This window comes from Aulonocara sp. 'chitande type north' Nkhata Bay, linkage group LG3 (assembly GCF_057382095.1).
Source record: "Aulonocara sp. 'chitande type north' Nkhata Bay isolate Kocher_YH1m ecotype deep benthic linkage group LG3, A_spYH_male_GT1.1, whole genome shotgun sequence".
Taxonomy (NCBI): domain Eukaryota; kingdom Metazoa; phylum Chordata; class Actinopteri; order Cichliformes; family Cichlidae; genus Aulonocara; species Aulonocara sp. 'chitande type north' Nkhata Bay.
In genome coordinates, this window is record NC_141346.1 from 53032795 (window position 1) to 53052888 (window position 20094).

Here is a 20094-nt window from a genome sequence, read left to right on the forward strand (position 1 = left end):
TATTGTAACCGTACACAGACACATATTTCATCCTCGCTAACAGTGAATGAATCTGAAAGGTTAGCCGGCACCCAAGGCACCTACGGTGGTGAAGGTCACACGTCTGAGTGGTTCGTGGAGGACATGGGTAAGTGATCCCACCTTGAAAAACCCTGATGACAACACATTAGCTGGCATCCAGGGAGCAACTGTCAAGACACACTTATACACATGGTTCCACATAGTGCCACACAGGGGATCCTGTTTCACCATTAAACATGTGATCTGATTTGTGGGAAATCCTATCAAATTGCACACATGATCCATGTACCCCCTTTGGGGAATAAATATCGAATCAACACTTTCAGCAGGTAAAGCTTGCAGCCAGAAGACCAAGCTTTTAGGTCTTAGTAATCATTGGTACCCTAACACAAGCCCAACTTGCATATAGTTTGTTACATGCCAGTGAGGTTTTACTGTCCAGTGATTTACTGTCCAGACTTTAAGACATTTGCATGACAATAACACTGGCATGCTGGTATTAAAACATGTTTATACAAATGTAGCTGATTGATATTTTCATTATATATCAATAACATAACCCTGTACAGGGTCAAAATTCAAATTGTACCTTCATCTCCTTGTTTCAGACCTTGCTTCTTTTAGGAAACAAGACAACAAAATGTGGCTTTGATGGATTGTAAAACTCAATTATTCAAATGAATGTGTGTGTGTGTTGCAAACACCATTTCTAATGCATTTTCCTATTCAGCTTTATAAAAGCCAGTCTGCTTGATGACTGCTGCTTGTTTTTAAAGCCTACACTTTGAGATAAGTGCTGAGCAATTTTGCGAACGAGTTGCATGGTCCCTGTGTTCAAAGATAACAGAAGACATGAAGACACACACACACACACACACACACACACACACACACACACACCCTTGCCTGAGAGTCTTATCTTTGACAAGGGGAAAAAATAGTCATAACAGTGAATGATTTGACTGGACTAACTGATCAGTTGGGTAAATTGCAGACATTGTTGCATTTGTATCATAGAGTATGTTATTCTGAAAGGATAACTGGGTAAGTTCACACATACTTTTACATGGGGTTGCATATAACAAGTACATCAGAATGTTCCTGTACACTGTCGACAAAAGTTACTCTAACATAACAGTTTTAACACCACCTTTTGTGGAAATAATCGAAATTTAAGGTATTCACTAAAATATAGGTTACGCACCAGTCTAGGGGTACAGGAACGTAGCATAAGAGTTACAAAAAAAGGAAGTCACCCCGCCCTGGTCCCCAAAACCATACACAGAAAAAACAATTTCTTAGTGAATGGTGGTTTATTTGTCTACACTGAAAATGAAGCTCTGGGGTGAACAAAGGCCAAAATAACAAACAAAACAAGCTAAGTCAGGAGATGAGGTGAGTGGCTATTTACAATGTGCTATTTACAACTAATGTACACACTATATACAAAGCTCAGTAAGTCACGAGAATCACAAACACAAATGTCACAGGCTTTGGAAGCCAGGGTCAGGTCTGCTGCTGCTGTCAGTGTTTGGTAAGGAAGTTGGGGGGAAGCAGACACTCCACAGGAAGAGTCTTTTGTCTCTTCGAGGACTCTGGGGTAGCAAGGGAGTGTGAACCTTAAGGTGTGAAACAGCTGTGTACTGCCTTTTGTTCCTGGAGAAGGTATTTAACTGAGAGCCATGCTAGGCTCAGGTGAGACTCTGCTGACCGTCTGCCCCGCGATCATACAGGCTCTCCACCAAGCTTGGTTTTCTGTTCTTTGTTTGTGATTAAAGAATGTTAGCTACCGCTCACCGCTTGTCTGCAGGCTTTATTTAAATGGAAAACTTCCACAGCACCCTCATCTCATCTGTCCTTGATTGTAGAACATATTACAGCTTTATGATTATTTTCATATCGAGTTTAGTGATCACAACGCACACCCCTTTGGTTGCTTTTAACTAACTGCTTCTGCTTGTGCAGGGCTGTGACGGTCTCCTCGCATTTACTAGATAGTACAAATATCAATATTTAGTGGAAATACCACAAAACACTATTCTGCATTCATAGTTTTGTTTCTATGGGTTCTATGCTGTAAAAGTAATCTGTACTTACGCAACAGAACGATAGAACAACACTTGATGTTAAAAGGCAGTGACATTTTACCATGAACTATATAGCTCCGAAACTTCGTAGAGGTTTCAAGCTCTCATGCACTATTCATGCTATATATATTTTTCCTCACATAATCTCTGCTGGATCAGGCAGCAGCTTGGATTTTCACAGTATGTGCTACACTATGTGCACATAGTAAACATGGCTTGCAATTTGCAGACAAAGCCCTTAAAGGGCCCCCATGGTAACAGGAAGGATTGAAGTGGGGGAAAAGACCTAAAAATGTTTCTCTTGCTGTGTATATTCAGCCAAGCTGAGAGTTCCATGTTTTTTCAAATGTTTTTCTAGCAAGTTTCCTACTGCAAACCTTTTTCTTGTTCATCTCCTGGGTCTAAATATAGAGATAGAGGAAAAGAGTGAGTGAGAAAGAGAAACATCTCACACTGGCATTTTGTCAGATCATCCTTTTTGTGCTGATTTTTCCAATTATGGCTGAGTGACATGTAATGTAGCAAATGGTGAAGTTGTTGGCACCCGTTTTCACTGCAGACATCAGTTAATGAGCTTTTTATCATCTATTTATGTGATTTCTGTGAGAGAGCAGATGAAAGCGACGATATCTCTGAGAAAGTGCTTTCCAGACACGTCTAATTGTGATGAAATAAAATACCATTTTTCAAAACAACTGCTCAGCTTTGATCACACTGTTTTTAGACTTTGTTTTTTTGTAATTTTTAGGACCACTAAATATCTACATTCTGTCACTTTAAACTTTCTCTTGTAAAATACGGTGATATGATTTGTGCTGCCACAGCTGCAAACAGTGATATACTGCATCTGCTTCTTTCAAATGAATCAAAAGAGTAGTGACCCATCAACCTAATTTCTGTTTAAACATTCGACTGATGTTACTCCACTTCATATACTTATGACCAATACTATTAAAAAAGTAGCTAAAAAAAAAAGCTAAAAAGTAGTTCAGGCCCTATTGTATTAGTTTTATGAAGATTAAACATTCAGAGCCCTTAATTATATTTTTATTATTCTTAAAAAATCATATTTGGACCGTAGAGGTTCTGTACTCTTTGTATAAATTTCACTGAATTAAAATCGTAGTCATACCAAGTCATAGCGAAGTCTATGGTGATTATTGACTGTGTTTGCATTGATCTGACTAAAGGTCATATTACCTGAAAATATTCCCGCTGAAAGAATACTGAGTAAAAAAGCCAAACAACATGATTTTTGATTATATTATGGCACATATTCTTATATTTCCAGAAATTGTAGATCCTAACCAATTTACCCACCTAATTCATTCATTTGAGCAGGCGTATATCAGTATGATTCAGAATGAAGCAGAACATCGAGCAGTTGGACAGCCTTAGTTTTGTTTGTATATATTCATAGTAGAAAATTACTTTTCCTGGGGGTAAAAGCACAGATAGAGCAGCACAGCAAAGAAGGACTCATCCAGGCTGGAGAAACTGATCAGGAGGGCTAGCTCTGTGGTCGGCATGAAGCTGGACACTCTGGTGACAGTGGCAGAGAAAAGGACATTAAAGAAACTGATGGACATTATGGACAATGCCAGGCATCCTCTGCACACGGCCATTAACAACCAGAAGAGTCTGTTCAGTGACAGGTTGCTTCTCCCAAAGACAAGAACTAACAGACTTAAAAACTCCTTTGTCCCACACGCCATCAGACTGTTTAACTCCTCTCTGGAGGGGAGAGGGAGGGGAAACAGGAGGACAAAGGAGGGGGGAACAACTAAGCTGTAGTGCCTCTTCACCTCACTGTGCAATACCTTTTGTGCAATACTTTTGTAAATAGTCAACGGTGCAATAGACTCAATACTTGAAATGTGCAATTCACTTGTATTTTTATTTTTATTCCTATTTATTCTATTTATCCCCTTCGTATATTTTATTTATATTGTCTCTGTATTTATATATATGTGTGTGTGTATAACTCTGTAACTTCTGTCGGTGCTGTGCTTTTTTGGAAATCGAATTTCCCAGAGGAACCCACCCGAGGGATTAATAAAGTTCTATCTTATCTTATCTTATCTTATCTTGCTTGCAAAAAAAAAAAAAAAAAGAAAAAGAAAGAATTTTCAGCTTTAAACATAATTTTTCTATCTGACTATTTTGCCTGGGAATATAGTTAATGATTCACTCCCCAGTTAAAAACAACAACAACAAATAGCCTTGTAGCACTCGTTTCAAGTGCAAGCACAGGCATAAACCAATTGGATCACATTATGAAGATATCTCGAGATTGAAGTCGTTGCTTTTGTAGTAATGAGTTATTATTCATCTCTGGCTCTCTTCCACAGCGTGTCATTGTCTTATCTTCCTCCCCTCAACCCCAACTGGCTCCTCCCTCACTTGCCTCGCTGGTTCTGCCAGAGGTTTTTTCCTGTTAAAAGGGAGTTTCACCAAAGGGCTTGCTCATAGAGGGGGTCATACAATTGTTGGGGCTTTTTCTGTTTAATCTGTATAATTGAAGGTTCTTTAATTTACAGTATAAAGAGCAATTGAATTAAAAAGTCTGGCATCAAACTGACGGAGTTTATCAGTTTAACGGTGCTGCTCATTTGCTAGCTTTGCGAATAATTGGTTGTTGTTGCTATGACAAATGCACATCAAAGAAACAAACGAAAAAACTAAAAAAACAAACAGACAAAAACAACATAGGCTCCCCCACCATCACACACTGAAGCAACACCTACTTGTAAAGCGTGTATTAATGCATATGCATTATTCATGCCTCAATCTGGTGTTTTTCCATGTGGTCAAAGCCATTAAAAGAGGGAAAGAGTAAGTCTGGAAACCTGGCAACCATCTTAAAACACCTTCAAACACTTACGTTCATTTCAGTGTCAGTGGTCACTTATAACACCACTTGCAAGAGTCTCCATGCTTTGAGGGTGGCTGTATCTCAGGAGGTAGAACAGCTAATCTATTAGGCGGAATGTTGGTGGGTTGATCATTGGCTGCTCTTGTCTGCATGCCAAAGTATTCTTGACCATGATAAACCTCCAGTTTCTCTCCTGGCATTCATTGTCATTGCTAGATAGAAAGCATTTAAATGTGCTTTGAGTTACTAATTAGAAAATTGCTTTATAAGGAACTAAACCATTTACTTTCTGGAATATGTTTGGTGCCAAGATTGAAATATCTAAAAATAGCATTTAAATTCAAGATAATTCTGTTTACGTATATGGAATCAGTGTATTCTAGAATTAGTGTGTAATAAATTAATTGATTTTTATGAAGCAATGCAAGACATAGACAGTATCACTCACTGCATTGGTGAATGCCACACACAGATCCCTCAGATGAACAGTTCTGCATGTCCTCCACCCTCTGTCCACCTCCTTTTTCCATCCTCATCCTGTGGGGATGTGGGGGAAATGCTGTAGTGGCTGGAGCGGGAGGGGTGAGACAGACACATCAGGCCTCAATGATTAAGAGTCCAGGTCCAATGACCATGAGTGTCCTCTTCTACTACACAAACACCTTACAGCGGCTCTGGTCTGGTAGAGTGTGAACCCTCCCCTGGGGGGGGGGGGGGGCATATGGCCCGTCATCTACTTCTGATGGATGGGGGACATTACGGCTCTTGGGGACAGGTGCCACTGACGATTAAAGGCTCCAGCCAGTGGCTTGGAAAGAATGGAAGTGGAAAGAGGAGAGAGGAAGGAAAGGGAAACTGTTGCCGCAGAACGAGTAAACACAAACACTGCAGGGAGAGCAGATGTGAAGCGAGTGGCTAGGTGGAGGGGAAGGAGCAGGCACTGCAGGTAGAGGAGAAACAGATGGCAAGGGCAGGGTTTTTTTCTCTGGATTTGGATTTTAAGTGTGATACAATACGACTGCCTATGTATCAAGACAGTGATCACATGAGCTAACATACCTGCGAACAGGTGCACAAACACTTTGCTCTGTCTCTTTAACCCCCTTTTACTGACACAGCCTGCCAGTGTCCAACAGCTGATTGGCTGCTCTATGCTGTGATGATGACATTTGTTTCCTAACCCAGTCAGTAAGCTATGGGGACAAGTATCCCCCAGGTCCAGGTTCAGGAGTAATTCACCTGTCTGTCACTGGCACTAGCCCTCCTCCCTGTCTTGTCACAGCATTTTGTCACAATTGCTCTTCCAGCTTGCCTCCACTGCCTCAGCTACGCACTGAAAAGCATTTGCGAGTTGAACGAGTCCACGTAAATGTTTAATTTCTATCTTCCTCATCAGTTCAAATACAAGAACCTGTGTTTTATCTGATATAAAGCAAGTGAGTGTCAAATTAAGCACTCGCTGTCATGTTGTGTCGCCCATAGGACCTTCCATTCCTAGATAATGATCGCAGCTCTAAAATTGAACCCCCTGTGGAGGTAAAATGTGACAAAAATAATCAGCGTGCTGCAGCTCATTTCCATTATCGCTTCCGATCATGGAGAGAAGGAAAGGGGCTCCGTTAAGAGGAAAGCCACGAGTGAAAGACAGAAGATAGGTAGGAGAAAGCAGCATTCCACTGGGATTGGGCCTCTCTTTGTTGATGCCAAGTTCAGGAGACTGATGGTGGAATTGAACCTCTACAAAACCGAAGGAAGGAATAATAGGCCCCAGCTGAGAGAATGGAGCTATACTTTGAGTTTCTACTGGAGTGAAATGTACTGCCATCAGCAGGAAAAAAGAAGGACCCGAGTGGGAACCAATGTCTATCTCTGCAATACCAGTGATTATCTGGAAATTGCCTTGACATTCAGCTATAATTTGCTTTGTAATGACTGGAAATAGTTGGGGATGAGTCTTACCAGATTGCTGTAGTATCCAAAATTGCAACTGTGAAAAACAGCGTTTTCACATTTGCAAACAGCAGGAGGAACCACTTCATCAACACCCCTCCTTTTCCAGTTTCAGTTGAGGCCCTTATTCTGATCCCCTAGTCGTTGTTTTTTTTTTTCCTTTTCAAGAAAGAAGGAATACATCAGTGTTTACTGTTGTAATGTCTAATGTTTGCTCATCTGCTTATCCATAATCCCTCAGCACACATTCCCTCTCCTCCTTGGCCTCCATATTAGGGCTTTGCTGTCATTGATGGATTAATTCCTCTGAATTTCTCAGGGATGATGCAGAGCTAAAACATACTATGAGCCATGTCTGACTGTCACAGCCACCACAGTGTCTCTTTTGGTTGTTTGTGTTTTTGTACTAAGATGAAGTAGGAGCTTTTGAGTGGGAATTCAAAACACATTTAAGTAACAACAGCACTAGAAGCACATTGCTTCAGATTGACTTTCTGACCCGTTCAACCCAGTAAGTCAGTGTGTCGTACTAAAACGTACGTTCTCTTTCACGTGCTGTGACAACCAAAACTAATTAGAAGTTTGAGTCCACCAACTGTTTATGGTCTTTTAAAGCACTTCTAAACAAATAGTGCATAAACCAAAACTTTTTAGCTCTGCTCTCCTAAAACCAATGCATTCCAGCTAATTATAATAAAAGTAGTGTTCCTTCTCAGTTAGTCCATGTCTGATAGGTTGTTATGTGGGTTTCTGCTTCCTCTTGAAAGTGTCCCTTTATCAGTGAATCCACACAGATACTGTTCTGAGCCTCTTGCCAGCTTATCTCTGTTAGACTGTTAATTAGTAGCAAGTGCAGCAATTACACTCAAATATCCTGAGCAACAAAGACACAAAAGATGCCCCCCAAACCTACTCCCACCCCCGCCTTACACTGGCCTTAAAACTAGACCATCTCCCACAAATGACAGAAAGGAGAAAGGGGTGAAGAGAAGGAAATGAGGAAGGGAGATTTTTGAGCAATACAAAGACAAAAATCGGATAAGACTCTGCTGTCGTTTTTAATTGGTTTGTCTCTCCTGAGAGGAGCCCCAAATCCGGAAGGTTTTAGATGTTGAGCCTTTTTTCCATATATGTCTGTAAGTTTGAAAGTCTGTCTATACATGAAGGCAATTTTGCACGTATGTAACACCACAGTGGAGGAAAATAATGCTCATTTTCCAGCTCAATATTTTTACGCTTGGACCCTTAAATAATCCTTATTTATACTATACCTAAACTTGGCACAGCCGCTGTCTAGAACTGTCTTCTGATTGGCTGTCCCTTGTAAACAAAAGGTTTGCACAGCAGCTGGATGTTGGCTCTGCATGTCTGAGATGACCATAGGCACATCCACTCTGCTTGACATCGTACAGGGTTAAAAAAGAAGTTTGAGCCTGAGTGTGTGTTTGTGTTTGAATTTATTTATCCTTCTTCTGAATATAGTCACAGTTGTGTCACATTGTGTTTCCTGTTTTATTTTGACAGTTCCTCATCATGTGTGTTATGTTCTGCTTTGCTTCCTGTCTCTTGTCAGTTAGATTCCTTTGTGCCCCGGGTGTGTCCTCTCTGCCCTGATTCTTGTGTATTTATTGTCTGACTTTTCCCCTGATCTTTGTCATGTCTCCTTTCATTCAGTTACGTAACTGTGAGTCCTAGATCCCAGTTTAATTTGAGTTTTCCGTTATTTTGTATTTCATTTTCTGAGCTCCAGCAATAAAGTCTGAGTTCAGGTTCTGTCTCCAAGTCCATCCTAGTACTTAGAAGATGTACCTATTAAAGTTTTCAGTGAGTGCATGTATGTACATCCCAGCATAATTCATTCAGAAGATTTGTTGACATTTTTCTTTTGTTCCAGGAAGTTTTTTTATAAGAGCAAAGGACCAACATGATCTGAATTAGATCTAGCTTGTAGTCTCCACTTCCTGCAGATTCCTTTAATTGTGTGCACTGCTTCTAAATATGGACTGGAGATGCCTTACATGCAGAGGAAATATTGCCATCATTGGAATGTCAGAAATCATATTTAACCCATATTTGAATAACATTTTGAGAAGATAAATACAAATATAAGAGCAATTTGAGATGCCAAAGGGCCCTAAAGTCAGGGATTAAGAGAACCAATTTTTTGCCCATTACACTAGGCCAAGCTGCAGTAAATTGCACTAGTCTTTATCTTGATTTAGAGAATGACTATAGTCAATGATGACCTTCACAACAAGAACACAGAAGGACACACTATTGCAAGCTGTATGGACTGCGCTCCGCTGGATGTGTCATTATTTGAAAGCCCTCAGGTGTTAGCTTGTTCTCCTCACGTGTGCAATTGGCTGCTCTGTGAACAGCTGACTAGACAGCAACCAGGAAAATGGCAACCATCTGGCAGCACTGGGGATCCGGGTATCTCCCCATAGCATTCATTATGGGCAGCAGAACTCCAAGGGAAAGTTGAAGCACAAATTAGGATGTAGCACATAATCTTTAAAGGTTTGAGAATGCTTCAGAATTATGTTTAATTCTAGAGGGAGTTGGTAATCTGCATTAGATAGCATCTGTAACAGCAGGGTGTGTGGTATATCAGCTACCGAGACATTTAACAGACAATCATCAACTCATAACTTCATAAGCGCTGTACTACAGTAAACATCTGGCTCCTTATGGCAGCACTCAAAATCACAGGATTTTGAGCGTGTCTTCTGCAATTATACATATAGGTGTTTGCATGTGGGAATTTGTTTAGTTTTATCACTGCTGCTCTATCTAAAATCACTACTTTCAGTGTTTCGTTGTGCCCCAACAGACACACACACACACACACACGTGCCCTTCATATCTTAGTGAGGACATCTAATTGACATAATGCTTTCCCTAGCCAATTATCCCAACCCTAACCATCCAAAATGAATGCCTAAACCTAACCATAACCTAACTGTAGGAATTTTGCCAAGAGTTTTGGCCCCATAAAGGACTGTTGATCCCCACAAGTACTGTAACAGTTGAATTTTTGGTCCTCAGAAAGATGTATATGTGAGAAAACACACACACACACACACACACACACACTGCATAGGAAAATAGGCTGAGGTATGATGGCAACTGTTAATTCAAGGTGACTGCTATCTGATGGCAATGATGTGGTAATGCTCACTGTGGGTGACTGAAGGCTCACAGTCGCATCTCATCAGTTTTTTGATGGAGAAGATTTAGTGAATTCTTTGAAATACCCTAGACAAGAGCAACCATCACCATTACTAATACTGTTTATATGTTATTTTTTTGCAGTGAAGTACCTGGATGTCTGATAACATTTCTACATCATCACTAGCAAATATTAAATCAGCAGCTGCCATTCAGTTACAAAAATATTATGGACCTTGCACCGGTAATTTCTGCTTTTAAACCAGTCTACAGATGATTTAAAAACACTTAAAAAAAAGCAGCAAATGATTTCAATAACGTTGCAGTTTCATCACTGCAGATTAACTGATTGATCTTGTTTTGCCACACTAAATTGCCACACAGACTAAGAGTTTGTGTGTTTTGTTTTTGCTTGTGTGGATTCTCTCAAGGGTGCTCCGGTTCCCTCCCACTGTCCAAAGACATGCAGTTAGGTAAACTGGTGATTCTCTAATGGCCCTATGTGAGACTGTGAGTGTCAGCAGTTCTGTCTGTGTCACACCTGTGATTGACTGGTGGGTCAGGCTTCAGTCCCATGCTACTCTGAACTGGATACACAGTGAAGTAAACAGATGCATCTAACAGATATTCCATTGCTCCACACCAGTGCTAATTTGACTGACTAATAATTTTCTTTAGAATTTTCATTAACGATTTTTTTTCCTGATGAAAACAAGACAAAAACTAAATAAAAACGAATGCTTAAGGGCAAAAACTATGATAAGATGATATGACACTTTCATCAACAAGTACAAACAAGGTCAAAATGTCCTGGAGAGACGAGATTCAATCAGAAGTAACCTCTCTGTGCAGTGAGGACAGATACACACATTTGATCTGTCGCCAACAAATGCCAATCCGGGCCAGGTGGAGGAGATCCCATGCTCTCTGTTTGTCATGAAAACTCAACAAAATGTCAACGCATGGGAGGAAGGAAATTGTAGACATTTCACATTTGAATTCATGGAAATTAAATCAATGATAAAAACAGGACAAACTTTTACACTTTATATTTATATCAACTTTGGATTTAATCTTATGGTATTTAACGACTTAAAGTAGACTAGAATTAAAACAAAATAGCCTTTTAGTCAAAAGAGAACAACTAAACTAAATGGCAAAATTAGATACCGCTCCCCACTACACTGAAAGCATCAACCAAGCCAAGAGCTGATCCAATGTTTGTCTGTCTCTCAGCAAAAAACTACCGGCTAAGGTTTCAGGATACTTAGTGGAAAGGTGGATTGTGGGCAAACCAAGAACCGGCTGAATTTTCCAAAATGCTAAACGGAGGATCAGCCATGCTGGAGGATGTGCTCTCCTATTAGCAGCTTTAGTTTGTCTCCATTTGCATTCTGCAGAGTGTCATGGTGGATAACGCTTTGTGCCAAGTGCAGAGGTGTAAAATCGTTATTTGGACTGAAAGTGAATCGGCTAACAAGCAGTTGGCAAAGTCAAATTTTTAGCCTGGACACATAATTGGATTTCCAGTGAATGATTCCTCAGAAAAATAAAAGTACAAAAACAGAAAGACAGACATATTTGTATCATATTTTTGCTTGTAGCTTCTTTGACAGCTGATCTTTGAGATCACCTGAGAGCTGACACCACACTGATCATCATCAGCATTTTATGGAGCACATTCCCACCCTGACTGGTAGAGACTGCCTTTTTAATCAACCTCATTAGAATTAGTTTAAGATGTCAGCTTATCTGACAGGGAAGTAAAAAAAATGTCCATACGCATGAGAGATATAGCACAGGACCTAACTTTGGGCATTTTTGACTATTTGATTTATGTTTTGGTCAAGTTTAGTAATCAAAACCGCTCTGGATTTGGTTAATCTGCACACGTTCCCATTGTTTATCATGTCAGAAAGGATATTTCTCCTATCTAGGCTTCTTCTTGATTTGCTTCATTATCCAAGGAGAAGTTCTGTAACAGTGACAAAACCTGTAGAGAACTTTTGGTTTTGGCGATATCCTTTTCAGAGAGGGATTACTGTTAGTCTTTTTGACTACCTGGCACATGGAAAAATGGGTAATTAGCTAACCAAACATCATTATGTGTCCACTGATGAAACCATAAGTTGCAAAAACTATCCTATTAAAATTACAGCACCTTTATGACCATGTTTATCTTTAAAGCTGCGGCTTTAGAAGGAACTGAAAACGGCATAGACTTCCTAGTTTCATGATCATTCAAATTCAAATTCAAATTCAAATTTTATTTGTCACGTACACAGTCATACACAGTACGATATGTAGTGAAATGCTTGGACAACTGCTCGTGACCTAAAGAAAAAAAAGGAAAAGGCTATGAATAAGATAGGAAATAAATATGAAAAATTAAAAAGGGTAAATTTAACTAGGAAGGAATAAAATATAAATTAAGGTTAAAAATGAAATAACTGTACAACACAAATTAGAATGAAGGGTAAATTTAACTGGGAAGAATAAGATAAAATATATAAATTAAAGTTGAAAATGAAATAACTGTACAACAAAATACACAATATAGAACTATATAAGAATGTATGAAGAAATATAAATAAATATATACACAATAACAGCAGCTGTACAAGTATTAACTGGAAATGAAGAATATAATGTCCAGTGTTGTGCAATCCACATTATGTCTTGTGCAGTCCAAATATGCTTAAAGTTATTTAAGTGATGAAGTGAAAACAATGTCCAGAATGTCCAGTGTGTGTGTGTGTAAGAGCTATATGTGTGGGTCAGTATTGTGTGGTGGTGTGATTGCTGCCAACCCAACAAATCAACTAAATACAACCAAAAAACTTGGGATTTAATAAGACAAAACCCAGCACTGACAACAGGAATCTGAACTGTTCATTTCCTCTTAGAAATATGTTTGACAGCAGTAATTTAATCCATTTCCTCCATCTGCTGTGTTTTCTTAGTGGCTGTAATCATGACCTTTTGTGGATTCTACAGCTCTACTTCTTTCCACAAAGTTCTCATTCCATCTTCTTTTCTACAGATTAATTTGCTCCTATGAGAATCAAACATCATTACACCCGAAGGTCACCCTGTTATCCCACACATACAGAATCCAAATTTTCAGTAACGACCAGGAAGGGAGTGATATCAGTAGCACCTTTGCTGCTGATGAAACCCCAAATGCAGGGACCACGGCACAGATATCCAAGACAAAGATAAAACCTCAAATCTCTAAAATGCTCTAGGTTAAAGATTAAAAGTAGATGTTCACAGCAGTGGCTGTGAGAGATACCCACTGTATTTCAGAGAACGTTGCGGCCAGGAAGGCACGCGAGCAAAGGGAGAGGGCTGTGAGAAAAGGAACAAGAGTGTCACATCCATTTGTAACTCCCGCTGTGATGTCAGGATGCTGGCAGGGGCTCACCAACTGTGAACGGTGACATTGATGGATGCAGGTGAGCACACTGACTTTCTCTCAAAATACTCATCTGTGAAGATCTGTCTGTTGTTGTTTCTTTATAAAACCATAGCTGAAGCCGGAGACGGCATAAGATGGGAAATCAGGCAAGCAGGATAAGTGAGGATGATGAAAACAAGAAAAAAAAAGGTGAGAGTGAAGTGCAGGAATAAAAGTCTCTGTGAGAAAAGGTAAAAGGAGAGGAGATGGAGTAGCGTGACAAGAACTGAGAAAGCCAGACAGATAAAGAGCGCACATTAAAAAGTTTGTGTTGCCTTCTGCCTGGACTTGAACTTTTTCCCTCGATTCTGTTTAAAAATTAAAGAGCTGTAATTAAAAGGTGACGGAGTGAGATGCCACGGGGGTTCTGGTTTTATTGACTGAGTAGTGGCAAGCATTAGTTGCTACGGCTTGCCTCCTGCATCAAATGGGGGCTGGGGAGGGGGCTTTGGGATCCTGAGGCAAGCGCATCTGGATGTCTAGATGTTTTCATCTCTTTACGTTCCAGTTGCCTCCTGGGGAGCACTGACAAATCTGAGGCAGGAGCCCACCGTGGCAAATATGCGTTCTGAGCATTTATGTATTGCTTAATTTGTTTCTGTCCGCTGCGTGGGATTGAACTCGTACTGAGAGATGACTGGCAGACAAGAAGGAAGGAAGGGAGAAAAAAAAGGCAGTTTTCAGCACTTCAATGGAGTATGTAGTGCAGTGGCAATCCCCCTGCTACCAGAAACACTTTTCTACTCTGGACACATGCAGGGCAATCAATCACTGTATTTGGCCCTCTGTATGTCGTCTGAATGCTGAAGCTGCTTATTGTTTCAAGCACGCAAGGCGTTGAATGCACACATGAAAAAGAGCATGCAATGCAAATTGTAGCCGAAATCACAACACATCCCCCCTTAATGGCAGCCGGGTCACAGGTTTGCATATTTAACCGCCTGAGAACAAGAAGCATAATTTTTGATACACTAATAACGTTCTGGTGTTGAAAGTTCCAGTGAGACCTCGAAACAAAAGCAGCAAGTGTGCCTTGAGATGATTTTGGTAGGATGAGAGAAATGTCTGCTCACCCTTACACATCTCGCCACGCCATAACAAAGTTGTGAAACAGGCTCCAATATTGTATTGAATCCTTACCTTCATTAATCATACATGCCTTTGAGTAAATTCACAGCTCAACAGATTTAATAAAAGACGCGCTGGTATGCGCAGGCAGTCTTTGTGCTTCATATATACCAATGTAAGAGAGATCATTATGGAGATTCTCAGAGGGAGGTGAACTTTAATAACTGCTCAAAATAAATCAAGAGGCGATATGAAAATTGACAGGCGTTTCTTCCCCTGCAGACTTGAGGTAGAGTGAGGAATTGAAACAACACTAAGCGTCAGAACCTCTCAAGTAATATTGCTTCTTGGGAGAGATTCTGATTATGGAGATTAGAATATTATATGCCACTGCTTTGGGTAATCATGTAGTGGTGCAGCCGTGCTACTATTGCAATAAATCACAGTTTATGATAATGGCTCAGGAGGAAATCATTGACACCTAGGCATCCAGAACACGACGTGTGATCTTCATGCATATTCAGCTCAAACACCTTAGTGTGTTCCACACTTTGCTTGGAAGAGTATTTCCAAAGCGACATATGTGATAATGTGAGAAGATGTAAATCTGAGGCAAGCAACAAAACACAGATGACCTTTCCCAAGAAATGTGAGATGACCTTAGTGTGCGAATGCAAATGTGAGTGATAGTTTCAAAGGGCAGTTTTAGCTGCGGATAGAGAGCATGTTAGGCTGACAAGATTTCACTGATACGTGTTTCTGTGCATTCCCAGCATCTATTAGCAAAAATTTTAAAAATGAATGACTCCTGCATGAAATATGCAAAATGCTATGATGTTTACACCACATATGCTACACTAATGATTCCCAAATACAAAGAAGCAGTTGTTTAAATTTTAAATAATGTGATGAATACACATCTGCTTTCAACTGCAAGCAGTTTAATTCCAAATACATGCAAAGATGTTTCTTTCTTTCCTCATACTGTGTGTGGTGCAGTAACAACCCGAAACTGAAAATAAAGAAGCAAACCTCCGCCAAGGTGACTCGCTCTGGGAACAGTTTAAGGGAAAAAGTATTTTATTTTGTACATTTTAATTTTGTTTTCTTTGTTTTTTTTAGTGCAGTAAGTGCAGTAAAAACAACTACAAAGTGCTTGTTTTGCTTATTTGCCCCATTAAAACCAGTATTTGATCATCATTTTCAGAATGATTTGTTTTTATGGTTTTTATTTAGGTGGATATAGTACTCGTGTATCATTTCATTGTTTAGTAAAAGAAATATCAACAGGACAAAAAGTTAATGTAATGTTAATGGATTGTTTACACGACTCTCCTCTAGACCCCTACAAAGTTATATCAGAATTCATTCAAAAGATTTCACAAGCATTGACAAAAGCAGAACTTCCTAGGTGGAGGTAAAAAGTACTTTTTCTCCTACAGTTCCTTGAGTGTCCACTGAGAACGGCTCCAAAAGTGAGACAATTCTCCTTATATCACCATGTTAAATATTCTGTTTGTGTTTAGGAACAAAAAAAGCATGCCTTGATTTCTATAGATAATTTATCTCTACATAAATAAATATATCAAAGCTTTAAATCATGGCTGTGACTTGCTTTTGTTTTCTAATAAGTTAGCATACACAACATAGTATCAGCTTGTGTTTATGGCCGCATCTGTTAAAGTGAAGCTGTAACACATACAATATACATTTACTGATATTTATCACTAATGCATAGATGACAAAGATATTGTCTGTATGTTATTTACCTAATTTATTTAAGCTAATTTCACTTTAGTTGATTGTGAAAGTCTCTACTATGTTTTGCTGTCATTAGCTTCCTGTTAAATCCAGAACGGAATCCTTCTCATCAAAGGTCTTGAATAATCAGGTCCCATCCTATCTTAATTGCTAATGGCAGCATATCACCCATTAAAGCACTGCTCTCAGACTGTGGGCTAATTTGTAGTTTCTCGGGTATTTAAAAATTGAACCAGCTCCCAGTTTGGATTCGGGAGACAGTCACCCTCTCTCCTTTTAAGATTAACTTTAAAATTTTCCTTTTTGATAAAGCTTGTAGTCAGGGCTGGATCAAATGACCCTGAATCCTCCCTTAAATACACTGTAATAGGTCTAGGCTGCTAGTGAGTGTTTTTTTTTTTCACTCATTATGTGTTTATAAACCACTCTGCATTTAATCATTGTGAATGAACTGAATGGATGAATTGAATTGAGTTTATAGTTGTGCTAATTCCGCTCTCTTCTCTGATCTCTGATTTATATCATGTGCACCCCTGCAGACATGGAGTAAAGCAGGCAAGACACAGGTTAAGTGAAGATAACATTAATCAAGTTAAAGAAAACTTGTTTTGTTGCCGTAAATGAAATAACATCGCCCCAGCAAGTGGTTAACTTCAGTAAATCTAATAACAACGTGACAAAGAGAGAGAGGGAGAGAGAGAGGAAAACAAGAAACATGTTGTTAGCAGAGCTTTTAAGCTGTCATCAACTTAGTTGACCATGACAGCACTTGTAGGGGCCAATACACCTGCAATACATCTATTCTGCAACTTAGCTTGATTTGGGATAAATAAACATATACTGACGTTTGCATAGTACAAATACTGCTACTCCAGTTAATGGCTCTGAATTTGAAATTTTTTTATATTTGCTGTATGATATGATATTTATTGTTCAGTGGTGCATTGTGGGTAAGTTCAGTCTCTCACTGAACATGCTCCTGTGACTGGCCAGCACGTCATGGAGTGGGTGGGAGGTATTGTCCAGCATCGTCCTTATCTTGGACAACATCCGCCTCTCCGACACCACCTTAAGGGAGTAAATTTCCTTCCCTTATCTGTTAATACAAGGCAGGAAGAAGCCATGCTTACATGTTGTTCACACCAAATTCTAAACCTACCATCTGAATGTCACAGCAGCTGTCAGTAGCGACACTTGCTGTGGACTTCTGCTCGTGCAGGCCATCTGCATGTTCAACATGTTGTGTGCTCACATATGCTCTTCCGCATCACTTTGGAACAAGCGTCTATTTAAATTACTGTTGTCTTACAGCACTCTGGTCCTTCTCCTCTGACATCTGTGCACTGGATATTTGCTCTTTTTCCAGACCATTCTCTACGAATCCCAGAGATAACTGTGTGGGGAAAATCCCAACAGATCATCTGAAATACTCATGGCAATTTCAAAGTCCCTGAAGTCATTTTTCTTTAGTTGAGTAGGACGTCTTCACCATTCCTACATGTCTAAATGCATTAAGTTGCTCCCATGCAATTAACAGTTTATTATATTTGAACTGATGAAAAGTTTATACCAGCCTACCACCCGTGGAGGCGGGAAAATACTCAAACAGAGCAGCCAGCATCAGTGAGATTGGTAAATCAAGCCACTCTCTGCAGAAGCACACAAACAAACCACTCAGCTGAAGGCCAGAATTTTTTTGTTTATTTGTTTGTTTGTTTTTCCAACTGCATTTCATCCTTAATCACAGACAGAATGTAATACAGGTAATAGGACCCTTGTGACTGCATGTTTGCTTTCTTTTTTCTGTCCAATACTCTAACCCTTCATACCCTTTTAGAATCTTGCAAAAAAGGTGAGAAAGAAAAAATATTACAGCGCTCACAGTGAAGACAGTGAAAACAGCGCAGTTTATGTCACCTTCACATTTATTACATACTTTTCACAAACTGTCAATACTCTTTTTTAACACTCTTGTTGAAAAAAGTAAATAAATAAATAAATAAGATGTTTGCTTTAATTCCATCAATCACAAAGTGTCATGGGAGCATCACTTCTAAATCTATATTCCTCCCTCTTCAACAAGAAAGTACAGTTGATAAAAAAAGCGTCCTGACCTGTCATGATCCCTTATCATCACAGACTTACAATAGGGTTTAAAAAGGAAAAGAAATATAGTTTTAGTTTTGTGACTGCAGAGCCCTCTGGGGATTTGATGGAAGAGCTGACAAGCAGTGACAAACTTCCTGGACTGTCCCTGTAGGTGCTAGGGTGAGTATTAAGCAGGCAGAGTGATGGCCCCTATTTTAGTCTCTGGGAGCTGATAAGGCTGAGGTTCTGAATCACACATTTACACTCGGTTATTAAAAAGCAGAGTCACTCGACTCAGGCAAGCTCTTCAGATTCAGATTGGGGCTTAAAGAAAAGAAATGAATTAACAATGGCCACCTTTGTGTCTGTCAGACTAGAATTTCAAGGACTTTTAGTGCTGAACCCATTTAAAAAATACATTCTTAATAAAATCTGTTGTGCAGTTTTAAACTTATGTGCTTGTGTTGTAATTATTTAACATCTAAAAGACTCCGAACGTCTTTATTTGCTGTGGCAATTATCCTCTCTTTTTTCCCCTCTTTCTGCACTGGAAAATATGGTTGCTGTGAAGTAACAGTTTTCAATACAATATCCCCAAGGATAGGAAACTTGCGCTGGTACATAACTGCAAAAATCAATCAAACAGCAGTGTAAAAGAAAAGGAAAAACAATTGCTGTGCTGTCCTTCTCTGTTCTATTTTTTAGTGATTAATTTGGAAGAATTACGTATTCTGATCCCAAAACACTCAAGTCCATTTGTTTCTGTTTACTGTAACTCTTGACATTCTAAATAATAACTGAGCTCATTTTAGTAAGAAATGTTTCACACTAATTAAATTTGTTTTTCTCCCCTTCCTCTCTCTACAAAGACCACTTAGAGTCTCTGCAGCTTAAATTATTGCTGTGCTGGAAATCTGGACTTTTGTGCAGCCCAGCATGATACTGTAATAATTTCTGACTAGGAACAGAAATTAAAATTATTATTTAAATTAGCAGGTCGTTGTCTCATATGTTATGTGCCGGCTTTATCTTTTCTCAGAAAAAGGCTGTAAGAAAGAGCTTAAACTGGTAGATATCACACATATTTATTCTTTGTTATTCATCTGTGCAGAAACAGTTTGCTATTTCTACTGGATGTTAGTTTAGCTGTGAAATTTGTACAGGTGGTGTAAATTGGCTGATACATACCAAGTGCATACTGTATATAAGGGGAACATCACTTCCAGCACTGTAAGTAAAACTAATGGACAGCTGCCTTAAACCTGAATTTCTTTCTGTTGGCTAGAAGGGGAGACTCCTCTCTGGTTGCAAAGATACGATCTGTGCAACTCAGAAAGACTTTATTTATCCCTAAGGGGCAATTAAGAGTAATGAGTAATGAGTAACTCCTCATTAATGAAAGTACACCAATCAGGCACAATATTATGGCCACCTAGCTAATATTGGGTTTTGCTGCCTTAACCCTAGCACCCTTTAGGGGTCCACTAGACCTGTAAAGGTGTGCTGTGGTATCTGACACCAAGCTGTTAGCATCACATCCTTTCAGTCCTGTAAGGCTACGTCCACACTAATGCGTTTTTGTTTGAAAACACAGTTTTCTCTCCGTTTTG